A 27,388-nucleotide genomic window follows, 5' to 3' on the forward strand; every position below is an offset into this window, starting at 1 on the left:
CTTTCTTTCATTCTTTCTTCTTTTCCTTTTTTTTGAGACAAGGTTTCTCTATGTAGCTCCTGGCTGTCCTGGAGATTGTTGTGTAGACCAGGATGGCCTTGAACTCACAGAGACCCTCCAGCCTCTGCTTTCCAAGTGCTAGGATTAAAGATGTGAGCCACCATGCCTGGCAGTCTTCTTTTTTAATCAACTTGAGCTGGTTTAGGTAACATTATTTGTAACTACAGGAGCCTTGACAGAATTACCTAGTTTTTTGTTTTGTTTTCCTTTAGAGCCCACGCTGACCTTGAACTTGTCATGTAGTTATTTGACTTCGAACTCCTTATCATCCTGCTTCCTCCTCCTGAGTATTGGAGTACAGGTGTGCACGTCAGTGCTTGACTCTTCACCTGCTTTGTCACTTCTGCTTCACACTTTCCTGGCTCCTCAGTCCCCTTTACTTTGGCTCCTTTTCTTTTTTTTTTTTCTTCAGCCCATGAGAGAATGCTTAGTTTGACTTTATTTTGGCTGCAAGTATCCATCACTCATTCTAGTTAGCTCAAGCATAAGAATATTAAGAAAGATACATGATAAGATATGGAAGCTTTTAAGAGGGAACAGGTCATAGCTCAATGGTAAAAGGCTTCTCTGGAATGTTCAGGGCTCTGGATTTAATCCCCAGAACTAAAAACAGAGAAGATAATGGAGGCATTTTCCAGAAATCCATCAAAGAAAACCATAATGGGCTAGCTTCAGAAAAAACTAGTACTGAAAGCTTATTCTCAGGCGAGAGCCACTCAGGGGAGGTTCTGCAGAATTCATCAACTAAAATGCTTCAAGCTTCACTGATTTCATTATGAAAATACAGTTGATCACACCCCTTCCTGCTTTCCTACCAGCTGATAACTTTTCTCTTTGTTTTCATAGCATCTCTGTAATGAATAGAATGTTCAAGCGTGTAGTTCCCAAGAGAATGACTGATTGCTACAGTTTGTAGTTGGCAATAGGAAGACCCTCATCCTCATTCACTTCATCTTCTTCATCTTCCTGTTCCTTCATCCTCTTTTTAGGAAAAAGAAAACAACAAAATACAAAACAAAACAACAACCTTTAAGAAAAGGGAGTTAAAGGGAGGGAGGGAGAGGATGGGAGGAGAGAAGGGATAGGGCTACAACCAGGATGTAAAGCGAATAAAAAATAAAATACAATAAAATAAAAATGAGTTAATCGGCCAACAAGATGGCTCAGCAGGTAAAGGCTCTTGCTGCCAAACTTGCCAACCTAAGTTTGATCCATAGATCCACCCCATGGAAGAAGAAAAGGGGCTCTTGAAAACTGCCATGTGACCTTCTCGTACATGCTATGGTATAGCCCCATAAACATATACCCTTTTCCTATACAGAATAAAGATATAAAAAAGTTTATTTAGTAGAATATGTACTAATTATGTGTGTAAAAGGCACAGTGGATATGATAATACCAGAACCATCACCTGCCCCCCAGCCATAGACCATAAGAACAGGCAATCTATGCACTGGCTTTCCTAGAATCAGATCACGCCTCTAGTCCTATCAGCCATGAAATCAGGCTGGGATTGTATCTATAAAACATAACTGCTGGATCAGTGGAGCCACTAGATAATATTTCTGGAAGAGACTGGGACAAGAGGCTGTTTTGGTACCTGATTTGTTTTGTTTTTCTGATAGTCTCATATAACCCAGGCTGGCCTTAAACTCACTATGTAGCTGAAGATCTTTCACCTTCCTGCTTCCATTCTCTAAGTGCTAGGATTACAGGCATGCAGCATTATACTAGGTTTGGTTTCTTTCTTGATTGATATTTAAGTGAAAATGAATCACTACTTTTGCAATCAACTTCTGACTTTGTTCTTAGCAGTTCTGCTGGGACATAGCTTCTTGTAGTCAATCTTCAGCTTTATGGACTGTGATCAAAGGCAAGTCAAACCCTTTGTCCTATCCCAGCCCAGTCCACACGTTGCTCAACTACCTCCCTGTGATCAAGGTTGGATTAAACATCCATAGCAAAGGCACATAGCCCACTTGGCTATTTTGAACAGTAAAGTATAGAAATAGAAAAGAGTCCCTTAGAAGCCCCCTTCTCTGTCACTCTTTAGGCTTTTCCATTCCCTCTTCACTTCACCCCCATCCTATTTCCTAAAATCCAAAGGGCCAGAGTCACAGCAAAGGCCACAGTTGTCAAGTCTACTTTCAACAGGTCACAGCTGGAACAGGACAGGAAGTCAAGCTTCAGGATGGTTGAAGACTGGCCTGCAGTACTGTCTTTCTGCAGGAACGTAATCCAAAGTTACGGCACTGTTTTCAGGGGGGAAAGGCAGGCTTTAGAATTAGCGTGAGAAGTAGCTCATGAAATAAAAGTACACACTCTTATCAGTATTAAAATAACTTTCCAGAATATTATAGTATGAATACATGATTATACTTTTCCATTATGAGTGAAAAAAATTATCCCATTTAGCTTCATGAAAGTCTTCCACTTGGAGAGCTCTCCTGATTTCTAAAGATCATAAATTCATACTTGGCAAAAAAAAAAAATTCATACTTCACCTGACTTGTCTTTTTTTCTTTCTTTTGTTCCTTTGAGTTTTTAAAAAAATACACTTCCCCGTGGCTATGTCAAGTGTGCATTTCCCAGATTGTTTGGACACACTCCAAAAGAAATATCTCTGCCATATCTTTAAAGAAAAATGCATTTAGTACATATGTCTAAAAGCTAATGTTGCTGGAGGGGAGGAATGGGAGCCGTGATAGAGGGCAGAGACAAGTTTCATATTTTACAAGCAAACTTCTGAGCAGACCTCTGAGCCTTAGCATTTTCGGAATATGAGTTGGCCAAGTCAGTCGTGAAAGCCTCAGCCCTGGAATAAGCAGAAAAAAGTAATGTTATTTTCGTGAGTTTTGCACTACCTAATTAGAAATGCATTGTTCCGAAACCAGCCCCAACATCGGTTTGCTTTAAGGCTGCCTGCTGCCCTGCACTGTGAGTTTGCTCTGCAGCAGCCCAGTGTAGCACAAAGACACAGAAGTGAGAGGCCAGACTCAGAGTGAGCAAGCGAGCACCCTGAGGGCAAGCACTGGGTATCCCAGGAGGACTTTCTCAGTGTGGCTGGCCATCCTTAGCAACATTGCTTGGACAGGCTGGCTCTTGGTCATTTGAGCAGTCACGTTGATTTAGCAGTTGTGGTGCCCTTTGGGTTACTTATACTATAGATTCCTAAATAGATTCCAAAGATGCTGAGTTCCGGTCCATAAGATGGATGTAAAATGTGACAGGATGAGGTTTGGGGTTTCAATGAAGTGGAAGCCACAGGTTTGAGAGGTACAACGTGCTGCATTGGTGGAACACACCTTTAATCCCATCAAGGGAGACAGAGGGAGGGGTCCTCTGTGAATCTGAAGCCACTCTGGTCTTCAGAGCAAGTGTGAGGCCAACCAGAGCTACAACGTGAGACCCTGTCTAAAAGAGAGAGGGAGGGGAGGTATGGACTCAGTTGGGTGTGGTAATTGGTACATGCCCGTAACCCTGCATTTGGGAAGCCGAAATTGGTGCATACAAGGTCATCTTGGGCTGCACAGTGAGACCCTATATCTCACAAACAAACAAACAACTAACAAAAACAGGAAGTGTGTGGACTCAGGAAGGGGGCTGCTGAAGTTGGAGTCTCAGCTTTCTTCTGTGTAGGTATGTGATATTGACAAGTCAATCAACTGCTGCATGCCTCAGTTTCCCTATCTGTAATGACAGTGATTAAATAGTCCTTATTTTAGTAGTGATATTCTATGAGTTACATTTGCTCACCTAGTAATGGGGAATACAAGCCGGGATTAGGTTGTCATGGAACAGGTTTGTTTTACCCTGCTGATCATGTCCATGTGTTGCTGCCATGGCAAAGGGTTATATATGAAAGACAAGTGATGTGTGTATTTGTTAAGTAAGTAAAGTAGAAAATAATTATGGGTAGTGATCAATCCTAGGATTCAATATCATCCTCAGAGGAGAAAAGATACAAATGCTAGAAGCAGCACCCAACTGGGGCGTATTTAAATAAATCAGAGCCGTTATGGTATGATATACTACCGCCACTTTTAAGATGAGACATCTACGCTGGAGAGATGGCTTAGTGGTTAAGAGCACTTGCTGCTCTTCCAGAGGATTTATGTGCAGATCCCAGCACCCACATGGATGTTCACAAACATTTGAAACTCCATTTATAAGGTATCAGATGCTCTCTATTCTAGCCTATCATCAGGTATGCATACAGGGTCACATACATACATACAGAGATACATACATACATACATGCAAGCAATTCACACAGGTAAAATTAAATAAGTAAATATTTAAAGCCTTTAAAGACATGAAACAAATATGTGTCTGTGTATACATATACAGTCCTCTGAGAAAGAAATTAAGAGAAACAAATCCCAATATAGCATGTATCTTAGTTAGGGTTTCTATTGCTATGGAGAGACACCATCACCAAGGCAACTTATAAAAAAAAATAATTGGTGGCGTGCTTACACTTTTAGAGGCTTAATCCATTGTTATGGTGGAGAGCATGGCAGTGTTCAGGCAGGTATGGTTCTGAGCACTAGCTGAGAGTTTTGCACCTGGATCTACAGGCAGCAGGCAGAGAGCCACAGGGCCTAGCATGAGCTTTTGAAACCCCAAATCCCACTCTGAGTGACACACTTCCTCCACCAAGGCCACACCTACTCCAACAAGGCCACACCTTGTAATTCTTCCAATCTTTTCAATTAGTTCACCAACTGGGGAGTAAGTATGCAAATACTGAGTCTTTGGGGGCCAGTCTCATTCAAACCACCATAGCACGTGTGCGAATCATTATGAGTACTAACATTTACTAACCATTTTCTGTGTGTTGGGCAATATTTTAAGAGCTTTGCATACATTACCACCTACTCTCCATATTAAGGAAGAATTCTTTTTGTTTCATTATAGAAATAGAGAACACTGAGTCTCAAAGAATTTAGATCACGGGGCTGGAGAGATGGCTCAGAGGTTTAGTTGTTCTTCCAAAGGTCCTGAGTTCAATTCCCAGCAACCACATGGTAGCTTATAATGAGATCTGGTGCCCTTTTCTGGTATGCAGGCAGAATGCTGTATAAATAATAAATAAATAAATAAATCTTAAAAAAAAAGAATTTAGATCATTTGTCTGAAGTCAAACAACTAGTGTGTAGATGAGCTGGATCAGTCTGGTTCCAGGCGCCATTTATTAATCACTATGCTAAGCTAGTCTCCTAGTGAAGTGCTTAGATTATGCACAAACAGAGCTGTGTGCATGGGCTAGGAATGTAGTTCAGTTGGTAGAGAGTTCAACTCCTGTACGCAAAGCCCTGGACTCAATCTACAGCACCTTGTAAATCAGGCATAAGGGTACACATCTGTAACCCACCAAGGGGAGGTGAAAGCAGGAGAATTAGAAGTACTGTTGCTATATATCAAGTTCAGCACTAGCCTGGGATACATAAGACACCATCTCAAAAGCAACCAGGAAATCCAATCATATATGTATACAGAAAAGAAAGAAAGGAAGGAAGAAAAGAAGGAAGTCAGAGAAATGCCTGAAAACACATGGAAATGAAAGGGAGACTCCTACTTTTGCCCTTTTGGTATTGAGCTCTGGCCTTTAACTGCTCTCTAGCCTAGAACTTTCACTTTTTGTGACATGTACTTGTATCTTGTTTGGGTTATTTTATGACAATACAAGTATAAATCCACACAGCTGTCTTCAGAATGGAAAATAATTATAAAGTAAATTAACCCACTTGACTTATTGAGGACTTACTTGCCAGGCAGAATTATTTAGTGCTTTACAAATATTAAATAACCTAATCATAAACATCTCTGTTTTGCTGGTGAGAAGACAGAGTTTCTTATCACCTGGCTGGTAGACCAAGTGTGGTCTACACATTCTGTGTGTTCCATGCATGTATTATGCATGCATATGTGTGTTCATTGAGCCCCCAAAAGTTGCCACACATTTTCAAGTGCTAGATCAAGCCACAGGAATACCCATGGTGAATGGTTAAAACAGCCTTTGGAATCATAGAGACATGGACATGACTTTAGCATCTGCTAGTCACAGTGGTAACACTGATCTCTGTCTCCCAAGAGTGTAGTGAAGATGAGAACTATTAGTGCGATACCGTGCTTACACAGAACTCATCTTTTGTTTTGTTTTGTTTTGTTTTGTTTTTTTTTTGAGTCGGGATCTCTGTATTATGTACCCTTGGCTGTCTTGGAAGTCACTGTGTAGACGAGGCTGGCCTCATCTCAGCTGGCCCACAGAGATCCAGCTATCTCTGCTTCCTGAGAACTGGGATTAAAAGTGTGTGCCACCACACCTGGCCAGAACTCATCTTATTATAAGAAGTAAGTCAGTGTTAATTTTTGCCTTTTGTGTGCCTGGGGTTGCACCTCAGTAGTACAGCCCTTGCTTGGTACATGAGACCCTAAAGTGCCCAAGAGCTGCCTTCTGCCCTGCTGAGATTCTGAACACAGTGAAACAAAACAATCATGAGATGAGGCCCAGTGCCCTCCGATAGTGGCTTAGGTCTGCTGCTGCACTGTCTGCTGTTTCATGGTAAGCAGGGCGGGGGGAGACACAGGCTGCTTCCTGCTGAAACCCAGAGGGGCATGGGTCTCCCCAGTCCAGCTGACTTCTCAGGGAGCAGAGGGACTCCCCCCATGTAGGCAACTCAGTCATAGGAGCAGAGTTGATCCTAAAGCACACAGTTTGTCCTCCTGAACTTTGCACTCAGACGATGCTGAACCCAGGGACAGAAAGGGACAGCCAGAGTCCAGGAGTGACGCTGAGTGCTTTCCACATGGAAAAGACATTCTCTTCTAAGAAAGACAACAAAGACTTCAAAGGAAGGCAGAAGATCTTTGATGTGTGTGAGGTGGTATTCTGGATGGAAAGTGAGATGCAGAATGATGAATATAACAAAATCTCATGTAAAGTTTTGAGAGGACCTACACAAACTATATTAATAAAGACACAATACACGAAAACAACCACTGCCACTATGCTTTTGGAATATGTTAAAGAAGAAGAACTTTCATTTTTCATTTACCTACATTCTTTTTGTTTACTGTTTTAATCTTTACCTGATGTGTGTATTGCTATTATTTCTAAAAATACTGTTAAGGGTTATCAAGACTGAAAGACTGAGAATCACTATTGAGGGATTTTTTTTTTTAAACAACTCTCTGCAAAAAAAAAAAATGGTATAATAAGTGTTATTTTAAAAATACAAACATGATACTGTTAAAAAAGTTCTCTCTCTAGCCTTGAGAGTCCTAATGAACTATAATCACAGAGACGCCAGACTAGTCAAAATTGGAAGAAAGAACTATAATCACAGGAAAAGAACTCTCTCCACAACTTGAAGGATCCCAGAAAAAGCAGCAGTAATGACAGCAGGCTGACTTCAAGAAAAGCAGAAACAGGAGCAGCTGTGGTGGCGCCTGGAGTGGGTGGGGCGGATGATAACATGGAGTGACACTGGGTCCACCCAGGACCCAAGGACAACAGGGAAAGGAGGATGGAAGACCCAAAGGGTAAAATCAGCAGGACTCAAATCTAGGAGGAAATGATGAAGTGATTATGACTCATGACCCCGCTGGTCCTCTCGGCAGCAGTGGCCTTGGAGAAACACGGTCATGGTTGTGTAACTGAGGCATGGAATTGGAGAAGCTGGAAGCATGACGGAGCAGCTTCCCGCAGCCCCAGGTAGTCAAAAGGAGGTCAGTGTGACTGAGCCTGCAAGCAGGTCAGGTCACTCGCAGCCTTGGACAAGCATTCCCTCTCTCCCTGCGTTTGCCAAAGCTCCAGCAGGGAGCTCTTACAAGGCGTGCACGCGGCCCAATTGCTTGTCCCACTCTGTCACCGAGCAGACCCTGTAAGAGAATTCCAAAGTACAGTGAACTCGTGTTGCAATCTTGCAGAGATCACAAAACAGATACTTTAGGGCCCAAATTCCTGAAGCAGTTCTGTTTTATTACAAACTTCACATTCCAGCCTGTGTTTGAAGCGCTCGCAACTACCCACGGGAAGACTTTCTCACTGTTCTCAGCACTTAAGTGCCCAAGAACAAAGCTGTTTCCCAAACTTCCCTCCTCACGAAACGAAAGCAGCCGTTATACAATAAAGCTCGGAGCTCCAAGGCTGAGCAGCCCCTGGTTTCCCTGCCCGAGGTTACTCGTGCAGAAACAGAGAAAGGAGAGAGAGAGAGAGAGAGAGAGAGAGAGAGAGAGAGAGAGAGAGAGAGAGAGAGAGAGAGAGAGAGAGAGAGAGAGAGAGAAAATCTCTCAGGCAGGAAAATGAGTGTGAGGATTAGTCAGCAGCTAGACGGGCTCCTACGTCCATGAGGTTGTAACTTTATCTAGACAACATGGTCTTTCCTGGAAGAGACTTGAGCAGCGAATTTATCATTTTATAATTTGTGGTTTAAATCTCAGCCATACCAAGCAGCTGAGGCGCTTTGGACTCCTCCTAAAGCCCCAGGAGACAGAAAGACTACTTCAAACTTGAGGCCCCAAACTCCTCAGGGTTTGACTGTGGGCGCACAAAGGGCAGGGTTTTTGCACTGGTTTTCTTAGGAAACGTATGGAACCTGGGACTCGTCTTTGTTTGTTTTAGACTTGGGGTGGGAGCAGACTTCGGGAGTTGGAGCCTGGGAAGGGGGAGGGGCCGCTCCTATCTGGTGACAGCGGGTTTTCATATATTCCAGGGTCCCCCTGGGAAAAGAGAAGCTGGAAGCAAAGAGGGGGAAATGGGTGGAGAAATGGGAAGCTAGGGGAAGGGAGGAGTGCCAGAGATAACTGCTGACTTCACAGTTTTCCACCGGGGCCTGCCCTGCCTACCTCTGTTGACATCAAAGCTTTCCCAGCGCCTTTGCGCCTTTGCGTGCCTGCTCAGTGGCGCTGCCTGCTGCCACCCGGGGAAGAGCTGGCGGCTAGCCCTGCAACAAAGCGGAGCATAGAATTTCTGCAAGGGATCTCTCATCAAAAACACCCGCCCCCTTCCAGTTCTGTGCAATAGCCCCGTATCGCCAGGCTGGGGTTCAATCGTCCGCCTTGGACAAAGACAGCCCTTACAGGGAGGTCTCCAGCAACGTGGGCAGCTTCCCAAGGTGTCTCACGGGTTCTGGGCAGCGTTGTCTGTCTGTGGGCCGATGGGTGTGTCTTTTGCAATCCTGTTGGGGCGCCTGGATTTGGGAAGTCTTGGCTCCTCTCCCCAGAGCAGGGCATCGAATTGTTGCTGGCACTGAGCTCCAGCGCCTGCAGCCACTCCATCTCCTTTCCCTGCTCCCCCTGCTGGGATTTACATGTTTCCATTCCCTTCTCTAGTTTTCTCTACTCTGAAACTGGCTGACCTCTACCCAGGGAGGAAGCAAAGGAAGTAAGTTGACCATCCTTGCCTGCTCTCACTATAGGCCCAGCCACCCAATCTGCCTGCCCCTAGGAACCCGGAACCAAAAGGAGTCAACAACCATCCTCGCCTAGGAAAAGCATTTACCACTGGATCCACATGTTAAAACCAAGTAGGACAGGTTTGAAAGGTGGAAGATACTTCACAGACAATGTGGGAAAGCTTACATGAACAGTCTCTTGCTCTTGCTCATCAACGTGTTGAATTTGAAGATAAAACCAGGATGGGCGTAGGTTCCTTGGAAAGCAGTTGGAAGTGTTTCCAACTTGAGCGGGGAGGGGGGTGGGGGGATGGTAGGGGATGGGATGGGGGACTGGTGGTAGCACAGTGGGAGATAACGTGCATGCTTACCTTACGGGTCTCTTTCTCAGCTACCAATTAAAAAGGTTCTATAATAGGTCACAGGATTACTGCTTAAAGGATGCCAATGCTTTCTGCCTTTTGAGTTGATGACTGTGGACTCTCTAGCCAGCCTTGAGAAAGTTCCTAGGAGAATAGAGGTCTGGCTCTTCCAGAACATGGCCACACTGAGGCCTGTTTGTATCTGCTGTAGCCAGATACAAACTTGGACTGTAGGGCATTTTGGAAAACAACGTGAGAGTAGAAATATCACACTTCAGACAAGAAACTGGCCTATGGGGTGCTGTAAACTCTGCCTGCAACACCAGGGGCATTAAAAACAGAAAATGAGAACTAATAAATGCTAGCTCTGGAACGGTGAGATGTCTCAATGGGTAAAGGCCCTTGCTACCAAGCCTGATGACTTGAGTTGGTTCCCCAGAACCCACACAATAGGGGAGAAACAATGAGGTCCTCTGACCTCCACACATACAAATAAATATAATACAAAAACTAAATTTTCACTACCCAGTCCCTTAAACAAGAATTAGTACTTGAGTTGGGCATGGTGGCACACACTTTTAATTCCAGCAATCAGGAAGCAGGGGCAGGCAGATCTCTGAGTTCAAGGACAGCCTGGTCTACAGAGCAAGTTCCAGGACAGGCAGGGCTAAGGCTACATAGAGAAATCCTGTCTGGAATCCTTCCCCTGCCCACCCCCAGAAAAAAAAAAAAAAAAAAAAAAAAAAAAGTAGTACCTGTTTCAGTTTGTAACAAATGCATGCTTGAAGACCCAGATCCAATTAAGCACATCAGGATAATCCTGGCACCCATGAGGTAAAGGCAGGATGAGAAGTTTGACCCAGCTTGGGCTGTATAGCTAGATACTGTGTCCATAAAAAGAAAGAAGGAAAGAAAGAGGAAAGGGAAGGGAAGGAAAAGGAAGGGAAGGGAAGGGAAGGGAAAGGGAGAGGAGGGGAGGGGAAGGGAGGGAAGGGAAGGGAATTCCAAGTAAGAGTGTTCCTTTTAAGCCAGTGGAACTACAAGTGGCACATTGACACCCGGATGGTCAAGGTAGTGAAACTCTGTGCTTGTCTTTGTAGCTGGAGATGGTCTCGTCCCAGTCTGTCAACACCTTTGAAACAGATTCAAATGCTTTTTGGAGAGCCATCTCGATTCAGCTTGCAGGCATTCTTGGGGCCCCCTTCCAAGAAGAAATGGACTGGCACGCTGTCTGGGCTGGACCCACGTCAGCTCTGCCTACTTGGGAGTGAAGCCTCTCTCCTGCTGACTGTCTGATGGCAAAAGCTCAGGCTCTCACTCCTCAGTCAACACCTGCAAATCTCTGCAGCTCTGGCTCGCTCACAGGCCTTAATCTTTAGCTCTCACAAAGCCGAGACAATTCTTTTTATAAAGAGACATTAGGCTATATTAAGTTTCTCTTCCCTGAATTCTCTTTCTTCAACTTCCATCACTGCCCTTCTATTTATTTACTATATCTCTCAAATGACCTGGGACCTCAGGAAGACAAGGAAAACCTGGTCCCAGCCTTCACGATCTATAAACACTCTGAACAATCATGTTATAACTGCATTAGAGTTATTATTATTGTTGTTATTTTATTATTATTATTTTAAGACAGGGTTTCTCTGTATAGCCCTGGCTGTTCTGGAACTTACTCTGTAGACCACGCTGATCTCAAACTCAGAGATCCACCTGCCTCTGGCTCTGGACTGCTGGGATTAAGGATATGTGCTGCCACTGCTGAGCTTATATGTTTGAGATATTTTTAAAGAGGCGATAGATGTTTGTTTGTTTCTGTTTGTCTGTTTGTTTCAAGACAGGGTTTCTATGTGTAGTCTTGGCTTTCCTGGATGTGCTTTGTAGACCAGGCTGGCCTTGAACTCGCAGAGATCCGCCTGACTCTGCCTCCATGAGTGCTGGGCATTACCGAGCCCAACTGATGATAGATGTCTTACAGCCTTCTGTCCCCTTCACCATACAGTTACCTCAACCTAACAAAGTAAGGAGACCTGATGATTGAGTTCTTGGCTGTTCTGGCTTATATCCCAGCTGTGGTCAGATTTTCCGAATGCTCATTCCTTCTTTACTGGATTACTTATCTGAATTGCCAGGAAGGCAAAGGCACAAAGAGTGTAGGAAATGAATAAAATGATTGACCAAACCAGTTGTAGATGGTCAGAGTCAGAGGTCGTGGCTGCAAGCATCAGAAACCAACCTGACTTAAGCAATTTGCTGAAACACTATTGCACAACTCAGACTTACAGGAAGATTAGAATGGGTTCAGAAAACACAGGTACTATGGGGCTGATGGTGTAGCTCAGCTGGTACAGCACTTGCCTAACATGACAAAGCCTTAGGTTCAATCCCCAGCGTTTCGTGAACTGGGCCTGGTGCTACATGGGTGCTTGTAATCTTCACACTCCGCAGGTGGAGGAAGGAGGATCAGAAATCCAAAGTTGGGTTGGAGCTGTGGCTCAGTGGGCAGAATTCTTGTCTAGTGTGCATGAGGTCCTGAATTCAAAGCTCAGCGTGCAATATACTGGGTGTAGTAGTTCATGCCTCTAATCCCAGCACTTGGGAAATGGCGGCAGAGGGTGTTCTCTCAGAATAATCCTTAGCCACACGGATTTTAAAGCCAGCCTGAGGTACATGAGACTCTGTAAAACAAAAACAAAAACAACAAAACAAAACAAGAACATTAACAGCAGCAGCAGCAACAACAAGAACAACAGCAAATGTGCAAGCAAGCAATCTAACACAAGAACCAGAAATGGAGGATGACAGCCAAGGCGCTAGGGGTAGAGGCACAGAACAGACAGGGTAAAAGATACCACAGAGTACAGTGGCTGGGGCTGGCTTGTAGGTCGCTCTGCTGCCAGCTTCCCCGGATGTCACCACGCACACCACTGTCCTTAGAAAGCTCCTTCGAAAGCTTTCCGTTTGATAATACTGATTATTTCCAGCGGCCCCTGTGGCAGGTCCACCTGCTTGGCCAAGTCTCGCTTATACACCTGCATCCATTCTGTAAAGGAAACCAAGAGAGAGCACACGTGACATGTGGAGTCCCCTCCCGACTAATAAATGCTGAGGATAGAACTCAAGACAAGCATTCTACTGACGTACACCCCAGCCTTGAGGCTCTTCACGGTTATTTTATTAATTTTTAATTAGCGGTAAAATGTGGCCTTCATCATGACTTTCCCTTGAACTTTTATATTACACCTACAGTCACCTTCCCATTGCCTTCTCTTTGCTCCCACTGGATCCCCTCCTTCCCTCAAATATTTTCCCCTCTCTGCATTTATTAATTTATTTATTGGGAGGGGGTTTTAAAAAGGTGTATTTTTAGTGTTTATACCTGTGCTTGTCTTTGTGTGTGCATGGGCATGTGTGTGAGTGTGTGTGTGTGGGTGCCTGAGGAGAACAGAGGAGGATGTTGGAGGCCCTGGAGCTGGACTTCCAGGTGGTTGTGAGCTGCCCATTATGGGTGCTGATAGCCAAGCTGAGGTCCTTTCAAGAGGATAGGTGTGGAGATTGGGCATGTGTGCTATGGCATACAAGAGGAAGTCAGAGGACAATCTGTGTGAGTCATTTCTCTCCTTCCACCATGTAGATCCTGGAGACAAAACCCAGGTCACCAGGCTTGGCAGCAAATGCTGGGCTGTCTCAGCCGCCCCTTACCACATTTTTTTCATCTATTCCCTGGGAGGATATCTAGTCTGATTCCGTACCTTGGCTGGGATTCTTTCTTAGGTTATTAAGATTCAGAAACCGGCCAACATTCTAACCAGGGCTTCAGGGGAGTTCAGAGCAGAGAAGCCAGCACACTCCTCATAAATCCCCTTCCCCTAATTCCACAAAAGCAACCGGTCTGGGCCGGAGATGCTGACTTGCCAGAGCACTGGAAATGAGTCCAGTACACATATTCTGGTACTGAGCCCAGTTCCTGTTGACCAAGGAGCAACCTTACTAGGCAACAAGAGCACAATGACTTCCTAGAGGAGGGGAAGACAAACCTCTGCTTTTCTCTTTCTCCTCTAAGAACCCCCTCCCAGCTCGGCTGAAGCAAGGACAAGGAGCCTAGGGTGCTCAGACGCCCCAATTTGCCCAGGATCCAGCCCTGCCTACTGTAGCCATCCTTCCCACACCAACAGGCAGGATGTCAAAACTGCTCCTATCTGGATACCAAAAAAAAAAAACAAAAAACAAAACAAACAAACAAAAAACAAAAAACAAAAGAAAAACTAGATCCCGTGTCAGGGGCTTGTACCATTGGCCATGACTTCTCGTCTCAGACCTAATCCCAGCATTCTGGGAGGCAGAGGCGGGCACTCTCTGTGAGTTTGAGGACAGCCAAGGCTACACAGAGAAACTCTGTTTTGAAAAACAAAACAAACAAACAAAGCACATTGGAGCTCGCCATTGCAGGTTACTTAACGCTAGGGACCGAGATGGACCGATGGGCAGGAAGAGGGACTTGCGTGCTAATCGGCCACCCTTGCAAAGCTCTTGGGCCTCAGAGCCCCAGGCCACGGTTTCCTCAAAAATGTGTTGTCTAGAAGAGATTAAAAACAACACAACAAAAAAACAATCTGTGAGTTATTATTTGTTTGTTTGGGTCTCCTGTCCATGAAAAGTTGGTGTTTTAAAAAAGGTCCCAAATAAAGCCAAAAATGGAAAAATCTCTTTTGAGTCATCTAATTATTTGTTACTTGGTTTTTGGAAGTGAGTCTAACCAAAAGCGTAGCGCTCGTTAAGGGAGGGTCCTCGGGGCCAGGCGGTCCTCCAGTCATTCTCAGGATCCTACCCTAGGGTGGTGACACACTGTTTCCCTATACCCCTTCCCTGGGGAAGTGGCCTCTGGGCAGAGTGGGTAATTCTGTCTGGTGCCTGGGGAGAGGAGGACAGGATGGCAAGTGGAATGGTCCGTTTCCATTTCTTCCCTCGCCCTTCTCACAAACAGAGCTTCCAGTCTGTCCCACCTTTTCCTCATCCCAAGAGAGGAACACCCAGGCTTTCCTTAAACTCTGGGCAGCTGACCAGCTGGCAGGATTGCTCAATGGGTAAACCACCGGAACTGAGTCCCTTCTCTGGAGGGTGAGAACTGACTTGTCACAACTTGCCTTCTTATCTCCACATGCAAATGCACACAGGCATACAAATATATAACAATCCAATACAAAAAAGCTCCGAGTAGCCAAAATTTGAATTAGCCTTAAAAAAAAAAAAAAGATATCCTTAGAAATCATGCATTCAGCTGAAAGGTGGTGGCACACGCCTTTAATCCCAGCACTCTGGAGGCAGAGGCAGGGGTATCTCTGAGTTCCAGGCCAGCCTGGTCTATACAAAGCCAGTGCCAGTGCTACACAGAGAAACTTTGTCTGGAAAAACCTAAAAGTTAAAAAAAAAAAATAAAAGAAAAAGAAAAAAATTGATACATTTATAATACACCAGCTGGGCCACTTTAGAAATGTCTTAAAAACCAAACCAAACCAAACCTCAAAAACTTAGCCTGGTGCAAAAGGCCTGTAATCAACTTGGAAGTAGAGGTGGGAGGATCAGGAGTTCAAGGCCTGCCTTGGCCACATAGTAAGTTGGAGGCCAGCTTTCTATATATGAGGCCAAGTCACAGCAAACAAATAAGAATGCTCCCACTGAGTCAAAGCTCAAGGCTGTGAGTCTGAGTCTCTTAGAAGGTAGACCATAAGAAATAAACAGGAAAAAAAAATGAACCCCACTTTTTTTTAACGTTTGTTTATTATAGCATATATGTACACAAGTGCCACAGACTAAACTGGGCAGTCAGAGGAAATGGTTCCTCCACCATGTGAATGCTGGGGACTGAACTCATGATTGGGCTTGATAGCACTCGTCCTTCTTAGGCCCCTTTGCCCACTCGAGATCCACTTTTCAGAGTCTTTTAAAACTCACCTTGACTGTCGTGGTGGCACACACCTGTAGCCACAGCACTCGGGGAGGCAGAGGCAGGTGGATCTCTATGAGTTCAAGGCCAGACTGGTCTACAAAGGGAGTCCAGGACTGCCAAGGCTACAGAGAAACAACAAAACAACAACAAAAAAGAAAAAAACCCAAACAAACAAACAAAAAACTCACCAGAAGACATGGTCTGCTGTTGCTCTATCTTGGCTTTAGGTGGTGATACTTTTCATTCAGAGTTGAACAGGAGGGAAAAGATTACATTTCCTCAGGAGCTGATCTCGTTTCCTCTCTTTAGACAGCAAGAATGATGTAACCACGGGTGCTTCTGTTTTTATTTAACCGTCAAGAAACGCAGACTGCAGTTTAGAATCCATTCATAAAATTATCTTCTCTCAAGCCTCTTTGCTTTCCTTTATATTGTTCCTCATCTCATCTTTATATTGTTCCTCATCTCACCTTTCATCTCTAACTGCCTTGCCTAGTTGCATATTTCATCTGATCTACACCACAGGTTTGGTTTTGTTTTTTGAGAAACAAGCAGTCGGCCATGGAGATGACTCAGTGGGCACAGGTGCTTGCTTCTTGCTTTGAAAGCTTGAGGACCTGAGTTCAATCCCTAGAACATGCTCAGAGGTGGAAGGAGAACAATTGTATAAAGTTGTTCTCTTACCTCCACACATAGGCTGTAGCATATGCAGCACACACACACACACAAACGTACACACACACACACACACACGTACACACACACACACACACACACTAATAATAATACATTAAAAAAAAAACTAAAGAGAAAAAAAAGAATCAAGCAGTATGACAGTCAAGAAAACAACCAACAGATCTGAAATTTGACCAAGGTCAGTTGGAACTGAACACACTACACTCTACTCCAACTCTGCAAGTTGGAGAGCTGAACTCACTGCCTACTTAAGGACTGAGATGCTAGATCGGTGACGAGTGGACAGTCAAAGAAGGCTTCTGGAAGGAAATGGTGGTCTGTAGAGAAGGCTTGAAGCCTCCCTAAGTTTCAGGCGTTAATTTCAGTGGACTTGCTATGCAGTTTGATCTGGACCATAGGAAGACAAAACCTTTTAACTGACAAAAGCTATTAACTGTGCGAGAATATTCTTTCATCAGGTGGTGAAGTGAACAAGGGTGATCTGGACATTTCTTTTATTTATTTTTTCTTTTCTTTTCCTTCCTTCCTTCCTTCCTTCCTTCCTTCCTTCCTTCCTTCCTTCCTTCCTTCCTTCCTTCCTTCCTTCCTTCCTTCCTTCTTATTTCTTCCTTTTTGGTTTTTCAAAACAGGGTGTTTCTCTGTGTAGCCTTGGCTGTCCTGGAACTCACTCTGTAGACCAGGCTAGCCTCCACTGAAACTATCCTATCTATGGTAGCTTGATTAGCATATTGTTCTCCAGCCACCAAATACCAGTTTCAACCCAGTCATGGAACAGTTGCAAATGCCTACATGTTTTTCCTACATCCCTAGGTGGTGTGGGTGGGTGTGTGACCACAGATACGGCATTCGTCATCCCGTCAACTACCCAAGAGCCTCCTCTCTAGTATGCTCTCCACCTGACCCTGTCCACAACTGGAACCCTCAGATCGTTGTGGTTTTAATGTGTCCTCTCCAAGTTTATGTGTGGAAAGTTTATTCCCTGGTGCTACAATGTTGCGAAGTAGATCTTTTAGAGATGGTTGTTTTCCGTGAATGAGGTCAATGTAGGGATGCTTCCTTTCTTGGGAGTTTCTGACTGAAAATAGAATGAGTCCTCCATCTCCCTCCCTCCCTTCCTGTGTGTGATAGGGCAGGCAACCCCCCGATCAGGGGCAGATCCTTCACCTGGAACTACCCAGCCTCCATAACCAGGAGACAAATGAACTTTTGGTTTGAGACAGGGCTTCAGATAGTCTAGGCTGGTCTTGAATTCAGTGTGGCCAAGGATGACACTGCTCCTGAACTCTTGATCCTCCTGCCTATACTTCCCCAGTGCTGGAACTGTGAGCATCATGCCTGGCTGACACGTGCTATCTTCATTCTCTGGGTGTCTGTCTGGGGGATACAGAAGAGTGAACCCAGAGCCTCATGCGTGCCAGCTACGCCCCTGCCAACTGAGTTCGATAGTCTGCACAGTCAATACTTTTCACCAGATGTTTCAGTCACTCTCCTCATTGCTATGATAATACTTGACAGAGACAAGAAAGGAGGGTTTGGCCTCAGCTCATGGTTACAGGGATATCAGTCCACCACTGTGGGGAAGGTAGAGCGGGCCAGCGTTGCTCTGTGCACGCTGGTGAGAGCTTGCAGAAGGCTTGTTCGCACTGTGGCTGATCAGAAAGTAGAGAACAGAGGCAGAGGCAGGGATGGACTACCACCTTCAAGCTCCATCCTTAGTGGCACACGTCTACCAACAAAGCCCTCTATCACGAAGGATCCACAACTCCCCCAGTCAGTGCCATCGGCTGGGGACCAAGTATTTAAACATGTGAGCCAGCCTGTGGGGGACCTTTCTCACTCCAGATGGACAAAATTTTAATATGTAAGCTATTCTCTCCAGACACTGTTTTACCTTAACTTGGCTAAAGTATTTACCCTGAAGTACCATCCCCCCCACACACACAGAATAGAGGTGAAAGGTGAACAGGAGACATAAGAACACACTTCAGGCAGGTGACTGAAACCTTGTGACCTTAGATATCGGTGATTCCCACCTCTTCTTGCACAGAGGGAGTTTGAGATGGTATGGATGCCGGATTATTCTGAGGTGGAGTCTGAGCCTGGGGAGTTTTTTTCTTAAGCCACACCCCTTCCCAGGGAAGGTCTAGCCTAATGCCTGAGACACAGATTCACTGCAGTGCTGGCTGAGAGGAGAGAAGAAGGAGAAAATAAGCCAGTGGGGCGGGGGTGAGGGTGGGGGTGAAGAAAGTCAGGTGCTCTGCTTGGCAGTGTCAGTTGAGGGGATTTAAAAGAATGGAGAGGCAAGCACATTCCAACCAAGCAGGGAATGCATGGTTCCAGAGAGTAATCTACTCCGAATGTGTTTCGTCTTGAGCAAAACAGATGTGAACCCAGAGAGAGCTTCATTTTTGTGCCAGACACTGGAGATGTCCCAGCTTAAAAAAAAAAAAAAATCTCCTAGAGAGTGGCATTTTCTTTATTACCTAGTGATTTTAACCAATGCCAGCAGGTTCAGAGCCCAGGCTGCTGAAACCCAAGGCTTTGCTAGTGTTGGCCAAGGAACAAGCTTCTGATGTCACCTTAGCGAGAGAGGCTCTCCTCTCTGCTTTGGGCGGGATATGAGCCCGGGATGTCATCCCTTTGCCATCAGCACATGCCTGCTTGGCCTCTGACAAGTAGGTCAGTATAGGCCTGGCTCGAGCCTCCACCGAGAGCTCTTTGCCGCTGGCAGGAAGTTACTTCTGCAGAATTAAAACCCATCAGAGCTGATCAAAGGAAGTGCGGGGCAGGCTGGCAGGCCGGCCAGATCCTAATCTCTGCTTGCTGGCCTCACACATCACTGCACATGAGTCACCCCGCTGAGCTCAGCGGACATGATGTTTGGATTAGACTTTTACAGGGGAACTTTGCCAAACTCAGGTTGCCGTCTCGCAGCTGAGGAGTAAAGGAGAAAGGTGGCCTGTGGGTTAGACGTGGCTCCTCAGGTGTCAGGGAGGGTGCCCGTGGCTCCCTAGGCCCCAATGAGTGCCTCTGAGACCCTGTGTCTCCAGCTCATCTTGTCAGCTCAGCTCTGGCTGGTACCAGGAGCAACTGAGCCCACAGCAGGCCCACACATCCTCCCTCCTGAGCCAGCTATCCAATTAAGATGTACTATTAAAGGCACACATTTCGCCTTCACTCAACCATTTGCCTCTCAACCAGCAGGAATTCCTTTTCTCAAAAGCAAGCAACACTTCACCGCTCAGGCATCTTGACTCTAAGGCAGCGCAGTCCAGCGAAGAAAAGAGGGAGGGAAGTCAGAAAATAAAAATTCCTAAATTAAGAGCCAACCCATAAAAGCAGGGCTTCCCTTAGTGCCTGGCTGGTGTGACATCACCACGAATTACTCAATGAAGATGGTGTCAGGGCAGCAGCTGGGTTATATGTGGAAATTCTTTCCCCAGAAATAGAACTGCAGAAAATAAGCAGGCGTAGAAATATCCTACTCTGCACGTGGATATTTGAGGCTGAGTTCCCTGGGCAGAGAGCAGGGTGGGATTCTCTCCTAACAGCATCCAGGGGCCGGGCCTTGATAACAGATACAACTCCCAAGTTATGCTTACTGTGTCTTGCTTCCTTCTCTGGAAGCACTGGTAGGAACAGGATCAAAATCTTTTGTTTCAGACTCTGCCAAGTTTGGCTTCTGTGCATGGTAACTTGGGAAGAAACAGCCCCCATTATTTTGTAAGCCAGGCATTCTTGGCTTGTAGTCTCTGCTGGGATTCTACTCAGAGTATTTTAGACACTCATTTATTAAAGGCTTATAAATGGAGGTGGCAGTTCTTGACACTTTCAAAATAAATCTTGCCACCAGTCCCTACACTGCTCTTGACTTATAAATCTTCAAATTTATCATTTCAATTAGATGCAATTAACACCACACACACACACACACACTGCTTCCCAGCTTTTTTTTTTTTTCTTTAAACTATTTGTTAGCTGGGTACTCTTGGTGAGCATGCGTTTAGTCCCAGCTCTTAGGAGGCAGAGGCAGGTAGATCTCTGAGTTTGAGGCCATCCTGGTCTATAGAGTGAATTCCAAGACAGCCAAGGCTACACAGAGAAAAAAATAATCCATCTGTAATTCCCACGGTGGTCAAATTGGTCTTGACCTTTAAATGGGAGTGGAAACCTAGTGTATTACCCTTGAAAGCTGTTTGTTACTCAAGCACTGGAAGCAGGCATGCAGTGGTAGTGAGGGCGTGCCTGTCAGGGAACCCTGTTACAGCCCTGACTTCATCACCTGTTAGTATGAGCTTCAAAGCTACCCTAATCCCCCATCACCACAATCTCTTCATCTGTGAAATGTGAATAATGGCAGTCCCAACCTCATGAGGAAAGCTTCAGTGAGCCAAGGCAGGGAAAACATCCAGTGGCATTCCTGGCACTCAGTAAACATGCACCAGATGTGTCTTTATTTGTGTTACAGTAATTACTCTGAAACCAGCATTATGTGGTGAATGGTGGTAAGTTAACTGGACTTTACAACCAACAATTCTTCCTTGTGAAAGTCTTCACTGGCCAGAGTTGCAGTTTGTTTTAATTGAAGTAATTAGGTGGAGGTATTTGTGCTTGATCAGGAAGGATCGTCCTCGTTCTCGGTTAGGAGGACACCATGATGAAGAGGAGGAAAGGGTCATTTGTTTCTTTGTTTTGTTCTTTTTCTGTTTGTTTGTTTGTTTATTGAAATAGCGTTTATCTGTGTAGTCTTGACTGTCCTGGAACTCACTCTGTAGACCAGGCTGCCTACCTCAGCCCCCCAAGTGTTGGGATCAAAGGTGTGTGCCGCACTGCCAGGTGAAAGGGTCATTTGTAACTCATACAAAAAAGTACTTGGGCCATCGAGGTGGCTCAGCAGGTAAAGGTACTTGCCTCTAAGCTTGACTATCTGAATTCTATTTCTGGGACCCACATGGTAGGAGAGAGTTGACTGGCCTTTGACCTCCACATTCATGCCAAGGCATGAGTGTGCCACTTCCTGGCAAATACATAAATAAGTGGTGCTGTTTGTTTTGTTTTCAAAAGATCCTGCCTGACGTTGGTGGTATTATTCGTATGATCCCAGGACTTAGGAGGCTGAGTCAGGAGAATGATGAGTTCAAGGCCAGCCTCTGTACATACTGGGGTCTAGGCCAGGAAGATCCACATATCCAGTTGGAAAAAAACAAAACAACAAAGAAAAAAAAAGAAAAACAACCCAAAACACCACCACCACCACCACCACCAAAAAACCTCCACAAACAAACAGAAATAAACAAAGGGCTAAGGATGTAGTTCAGGTGGAAGAGTACTTGCCCAGCATGCACAACACCTGGGGGTCAATTCTCAGCACCTAATAAAACTAGGCTAGGGCATAAATAAAAAAATGCTAGGGTAGCATTCAGAGGGAGGAGGATTAGTAGTTCAAGGTCATCCTCAGCAATACAGCTGAGCTCAAAGTTAATCTGGGCTACACAAGACCTTTTCTCAAAACAAACAGGGGCTGGGGACCTGGCTTAGTGGTTAAGAGCACTTGCTCTTCCTACAGAGGACCCAAAGCTTGGTTCCCAGAACTCAAGTCAGGGGGCTCACACTGCCCAGCACACTCCTCTGGCCTCCAGGGGCCTGTGGGCATGTGTGCACATCACCCCCTTCCCCACACTCATAATTTTAAACAACAAAACCCAAAATGAACAGCAACAAAAAAAAGTACAGAGATAGGCCGTGGAGATGGCTCACGGGTAAAGATACCTGCTGCCAACCTCCCAGCCTGAGCTGGCTCTCAGGACCCTCATGATGGAAGAGAGACTGACCCCTGCAGTTGTCCTCTGACCTCCACACTCAGGATGTGATGTTTATCCAAATACACACATGCGTAAATAAATAAATGCAATAAAAAGTTTAAGAAAGAGGCATTCTAGCTGAAGGTTTTGGTCCATGGTATAATGTGGATTTAGCATGCAAGATGCCCTGTGTTTAAAAGAAAAGGAAGTCAGATTCTCTGGAACTGGAGTATAGATGGTTGTGAAGCACCGTGTGGGTGCTGGGAGCTAAAGCTGAGTCCTCTGAAAAAGCAGCAAGTGCTCTTTCATTCTGAGACGTCTCTCCAGCCCTGTAAAACCAACCTCTCTCTCTGTCTCTGTCTCTGTCTCTCTCTCTCTCTCTCTCTCTCTCTCTCTCTCTCTACACGCACACAGAGTACAATTTGTTTAAAAAATGCTATGGTAGAAAGTTAATGCCTTCTTCCCTAACATTAACCTACACTATCATCAGTTGCAACTCAATGAAACTCTTATTTTTAGAATTAAATACACTGCTGCTTTATAAAACTTAAATCCTTAAGTGCGTGGCTCAGGAACCCCTCGGCTTTTTGTTGTTGTTGTTTTGTTTTTTAAGAAGGTAGTATATGCAATATGCACTTGGGGTTTCTTTTCTAGAACTAGAAGAAGGAAAAAAACATCCCATAATTCTCAGCAGCTTGCTACGGGAGGTAGAGTATACCTTGCCTTTGCCAAGAGCCAATTACCGTTTCTCCTCCCACCTCCCCTAAGAGCTGCTTACACGTGATAAGAGGAGCACAGGGGTCTCTTGATTTCATACTGGCAGAGAAGTGAAGAACAGAGAGCAGAGACTTGAAGTTTGCTGTGGCTCAGCCTGGGGGTAGCTAACTATGTTCATCATTCCTAAGGGACTCAGTTCAAGGACGGGGCTGGTGAACACCAGCTAGGTCCTTCAGATTTTCTCACTGTTGCAGGGTAGAAGAGTTGAAGGATACAAGGAGGCAAGGGGCAAGGGTTGGCTGAGACCCATGGAGTGAGGACACCGTGAAGGGGGTCCACTAGGAAGCATGCAGGTGAGGGCTTGGGTGTTGCCTATTGTGTTCACTGCTCTGTCTCCTGCACTTAGAACAGCATGGTTTCCCTCATGACCTTTTGTATCGCATGTGTATGTTAACCCCACACTTAGTGACTGAGAACACCACATATGTATGAGTTTCCCGATCTAGAAATCTTAAAACCTGAAATGGGGACACCAGTGGGGGCGTGTTTTTCAGGAGGTTCGAATCCAGGAGCAAATGCTCTTAGTCTTTTCAGATTGCAAAGACTGCATTCCTGGGCCTCCAACCTCCCGGCCGCCTCACTCCTCCGACTCTCCTGCTTTGCTTCTTCCCTTATAAGGATTTCTGTGATTACTCATGCTTTCCAGGCTAACCCAGGGTAATCTCCCCATCTCAAGGTCCTTAACTTAATCACATCTGCAAAGTCCATTTAAGGAAACAGACTCACAGGTTCCGAGATGTAGGCACTCTTGGAGCTCATTATCCTGTCTGCCCCAGCCCTAAGGCCACCATCAGTGTCACATCTAGGGAAGGTGGCAGTCCTGAGTCATAGGCCAGAGTACACAGTACCTAGCGTGCAGATTAGGAGCAGGTGAAAGCAGACGAACAGGCTAGCAGGGACTGGCTCTGCAAATGGAAAACCAACTCCCTTTCTGCAAACATACTCCAGAAAGCCGACGAGTGGCCCCAGAAGCAGAAAGGCAGACTCTGCTCTGACTACAGGGGCTGTCCACGGAGCAGATCTATTTGTTAAAAACTCTGAGCCGAGGGCCAGCCAGACGGTTCAGTGGCTTGTCTCGCAAACCCAATGGCATTCGTTCAGTCCCCAGAAAGCATGTAAAAGCAGGAGAGGACAAACTCTACAAAGTCGTCCTCTGACTTCCCTATGTACGCAATAAGCAAAAATTAAAAACAACCACCACCACGAAACAAAAACAAAAACAAAAAACTGGAGCCAATTTTTAAATTGCCGTGTCTGGTTTCTGCCAGGTGTGCAATTCAATAAGAGCCATCTATTATTAATAGAGAGAGGGACCCAGAGCCCCAGCTGCCTGGGGAGGCAGCCACAAAGGCCTGATCCTGGGGAAATAGAAGAGGGGTTGGCAGAAGAGGATAAGGTTAATAAGGCAGGTGTGCAGAGGTGAAGTTTCAAACCCTCTCTATCGTAAAGTCTTCCCACGCCACTGAGGAGGAAGTATCTGGCCGGTTCTTTAATGAAACTTGGAACTCACTACTGCAATCTAGAAGGAAATATTCCTGTGGTTTTTCTGTGGGGGAAGAGAGTAATAAATCTTCATTTTGTTGTAGAAACACCTTTCTGTGGTGCAGCTCCAGAGGGGATGGGTTACTCTGAGAGCCTACATGCCTGAACATTTTCTTTTTAACGCCGAACAGTTAGGAAGGGTCACATAGATCCCTGCCGAACAGGGACAAAGTTCAGGAAACAAATGACACATGTTCTATTGTCTTCTTAGGGGACAGAGGTTTGAGAAAAGAGGTATTGCTACTAGAACAGCTGGGCTGTGGGGTGATCAATGGCTCTGGAAGGCACTTCTACATCTCCCTAGGAATTCACTGAAGGGCTCCGAATCCCCAAAGGATGGTTCTGTGATCGGTGACCTTTGGTAGAAGAAAAGGCAAAGTCTTTGTTCTGAAGGAGATCTTCCATGCCACATGAGCATTCTTGGTGTGTGTGCACAATCTGGGTGTGTGTTGGGTAGGTGAGGTATGGTGGTGTGGACTGATAAATGTGTGATAAGAGGTACAGAGGCAGACAAGGCAGAATAAGGGGCTGGGCGGTGGCAGTGGACTGCTTGCTGATACCAGATAGTCAGGGAAGCCATGCTTGACAATTGAGTACAAGTGCAGAGACGTGAGAAGAGCAAAGTGGGCAGAGGGATAAATCACGAAGACATCCCAAACATGTTTGCAGTGTGGAAATAAAGCATACGGAAACTGAGCTTGTCTTAGCAAGGGCTGGGTGTAGTGCTGGCCTGCTTATCAGCCTGTGTTGATCTTGTTAGGCATAGCCCTGACCCACAGCTACAGCTCCTGGCGGCTCCTTTGTGTAAGTGACCTAACCCCCGGCACACTCTTGCATAAAGCTAAGAGAATCCGGAAGAAGGCAATAGCAAGAAAGAACAGGAGTTAGTGAAGGGGAAGTCCACAGCACCTTGTGACTGTCAAGTGGCTGATGATCTTGGCCAGAGGGTTGACACAGGTAGTGGCCTGAAGTCTATGGGACAGTGATTTGGGCTGGGTTTATCAGCTTGTCCCTGAGGCAAAAGCTCTCTGCAAGCTGTGCTATGACCTTGTACTTAAAAACAAAAACCAACTGTATTATCATTTCCGTGCATAAATGTGTGCCTGTGTGTGTGCCACTGTGTGAGCACAGAGATCAGAGACAGCTTTATGGAGCTGTATGGAGTCAGTTATCACCTCCTACCACGCCAGTTCCAGGGAATGAACTCAGGTCTTGTGTGACGTGTGACAAGCATTTTTACCTGCTGAGCCACCTCTCCGGCTCCTGAGTCCCACCTTCACCAAGGTAAATGTGTCCAGCTTTGAGTTCTCCTGGGTCTAGATGTGCAGATTAAGTGTGAGACTGCAAAGGAAGAGCACCATGAAACAAAACAAAACACCACACAGAAACCAAAACTTTTAATCCCAGCACTCAGGGAGGCAGGGGCAGGCAGATCTCTGTGAGTTCAAGGCCAGCCTGGTATACAAACTGAGTCCAGGACAACCAAGGCGTCACAGAAAAAACTTGTCTCAAAAAACCAAACCAAACCAAAAATAGAAACCCTTCACTGTGATTACTGTGTGTGAAGACCAGTTCTTGTCTGTTCCACACATATGCAGTCTGACTAGTAGACTGGACGCTGGGTTTTCCAAATTCTTTTGGAGAATTGTGCCTGTTTTAAGGTGCTACCTTTACCTGAAGCTTGACAGTAGTCCTTTAAATGATAAAGTAGATAGGAGGAGAAGAAGATGTGCAGACAAGGAAGCAATGCCCATGCCCTGTTGAAGCATCCCGAGGATCCACAAGAGAGTGAAGCAAACCAGCCCCTCCCATGCTGGTCCTTCACCTCTCCCTCCAAGTTCTGCAGACTTCTGGTCTAACACTTACTCTGGGTTTCCTTTTTCATTAGGAAAATGGAAATGGCCAATATTCTTTGGGGCAGGGCATTTCTGAGTTTTTCCTAGGGGCGCTTATGACCCCAAGTATTGCTCTGTTCACTGAAATTTCATGAAAAAAAAAAGTATGGCTTCCATGGGTTATTGAATTAATATAGATAACTAGCCAGTTGCTACTAAGTAACAGTAGTTCCTGCTGAGGTTGTTAGAAAAAAAAAAAAAGCCCTTATTAGTTGGAGATAGATGCTGAAGTCCTTCTGAATGAAATGATGTTGCATTTCAACAGTTCAGGTAAGGGATGAAGAGATTGCTCAGTGGGTGAATGTACTTGCCAACAAGATTGATGACCTAAGTTTGATCCCTGGGACCCACAAAGTGGGAGAAGCAAACTGACTCTTTTGTGTTCCTTTCTCTCTCACTGGGAGGGTCTGAAATTTTTTATGATTTAAAACTTTAAGAGAGCTAGGCAGTGATGGCATACTCCTTTAACCCCAGCACTACAAAGGAAGAGGCAGGTGGATCTGTATAAGTTCGAGGGCAGCCTGGTCTACAGAACTAGTTCCTGTAGGCGTTTTTTTTCTTTCTTTCTTTTTGTCTTTTTAGCTATTTTATTGGGTTCTTATATCTACCACCATCTCCACCCCAAACCCTTCCAAGCCCTCAACACGAGGTAGGTGAGAAAGAAGGTTAGAGGGGGAAGGGGCATAAGTCTCTTTAAACTATTTCCTGCTGATCAGGGTTGTCAGGTTCCTAGGGGCAAGTCCAATCTTCTTCATCGGAATATCCAGCAGTTCAGCAAACTAGCAATCCAGCAGTCTAGCAACCCAGCAATAGCAAACGCAGCAGCAGCAGTGGGGTCAGCAGCAGCCTTGGGGGCAGCAGAAGAGGGAGCAGCAGCTACCACAGGCCCTCTCAGACATTCCCATTT

General features: G+C 45.5%; 1 long non-coding RNA gene across 2 annotated transcripts in view; it reads right to left on the reverse strand.

Moving 5' to 3' along the window:
• Positions 1–2,572: 2,572 nt before the first annotated feature.
• Positions 2,573–27,388, reverse strand: part of LOC132646302 (uncharacterized) — a 43,969-nt gene continuing 19,153 nt past the window's right edge. The window contains exons 3-7 of one of the 2 annotated variants that reach the window (XR_009584448.1): positions 25,827–25,927; positions 15,959–16,109; positions 12,676–12,866; positions 10,579–12,501; positions 2,573–2,875 (exon numbers count right to left, since the gene is read on the reverse strand). This is a non-coding gene — a long non-coding RNA (uncharacterized LOC132646302). The remainder of the gene's footprint in view (positions 2,876–10,578; positions 12,502–12,675; positions 12,867–15,958; positions 16,110–25,826; positions 25,928–27,388) is intronic. The other variant, XR_009584449.1, reaches the window with a different exon arrangement.

This window comes from Meriones unguiculatus, chromosome 1 (assembly GCF_030254825.1).
Source record: "Meriones unguiculatus strain TT.TT164.6M chromosome 1, Bangor_MerUng_6.1, whole genome shotgun sequence".
Classification (NCBI taxonomy): domain Eukaryota; kingdom Metazoa; phylum Chordata; class Mammalia; order Rodentia; family Muridae; genus Meriones; species Meriones unguiculatus.